We start from the raw sequence: 1,348 nt of genomic DNA, 5'->3' as shown, positions 1-1,348 counted from the left end.
CTACACCGGAGCTATGTTCTGAGGTGCGATTTCGTATGACAGCAGGAGCAGTCTCGTCGTTATCTCACGCACGACTGCTAATCTGCATGTCAATTTGTTGATTTGACCTATTGTGCTACCATTCATGAACAGCTTTCCAGATGGTGTTTTCCAACAGAGTAACGCTGGCCTGCATACCACTGTTTTAACACATTGCCTTGGACTGCTCGATCACCAGATCTGTCCCCAATCGAGCACATGTGGGACATCATCGGACGACAATTCCGGCGTCATCTATAAACTGCATAAACCGTCCCTGGACTGACCGACCAAGTGCAGCAGGCATGGAACTCCATCCCCCAAGTAGACATCCTTCACGTGCGCAACACAACGCAAGCACGTTTGTATGCTTGCATTCAACATCCTGGCGGTTACACCGGTTATTAAAGCAACAGCATTCCATATTTGCAATGGCTTATCTCGCGCTTACATTGACCTGTGATCTTGCCACGTTAATCACTTAAATATATTACCTAGACAAAGGTATTCCCGAAATTTGGTTACGGTACATTAATTATTTTTCAGTGTTGCGATTCTTTCTCGTCAGTGTATACGTACACAATGCAGTTAATATCCCTATTGTTTTCAACAGATCTTTACAATGAGCCTGATCACTGTTTTTGGTTGTTATGCTTATGACACTTTATGCAGTCTTAAAATTGTTTTCAGGTTCAAATGGCTCTGAGCACTATGGGACTTAACATCTGATATCACCAGTCCCCTAGAATTTAGAACTACTTAAACCTAGCTAACCTAAGGACATCACACACATCCATGCCCGAGGCAGGATTCGAACCTGCGACCGTAGCGGTCTCGCGGTTCCAGACTGTAGCGCCTAGAACCGCTCTGCCACCCCGGCCGGCTGCCTTCAGGTTTTGTGCATTTGACCCAGAAAAATATGCCATATCTAAGAACTGAGTCTATGTATGAATAGTATGTATCTAAAAGACACTGGCTGTTACATACTGATGACAGCACTCTAAGGGTAGATCATGCTGATGATGTTTGCAATTATCTTCAAATGAGAATCAATAATCGTTCCTAGAAATTTTGCATTTGTGAAACAGTCTACAAAGGTGCCATCTACATTTAATTTAACAGAGTAATTTTCGCTCTTCAAACTTAAATTTATGGCATTTGTTTTGTTTAGTTCATTGTCCATTTACTGCTTATTGACGAACTTTCTTAATGGTGTCATTTACTTTCTCTGCAAGGAGTTCTCGTTTTCTCAGTGACTGTAATATTGCTGCCATTGATCTACCGGCTGTCTCTTCTAAGAGCCGCCAAGTGCATTTTCTCTAGTGTTTCG

The sequence above is a fragment of the Schistocerca americana genome, chromosome 3 (genome assembly GCF_021461395.2).
Source record: "Schistocerca americana isolate TAMUIC-IGC-003095 chromosome 3, iqSchAmer2.1, whole genome shotgun sequence".
In the NCBI taxonomy this organism is placed as follows: domain Eukaryota; kingdom Metazoa; phylum Arthropoda; class Insecta; order Orthoptera; family Acrididae; genus Schistocerca; species Schistocerca americana.
Note: the sequence above shows the minus strand (reverse complement) of the source record.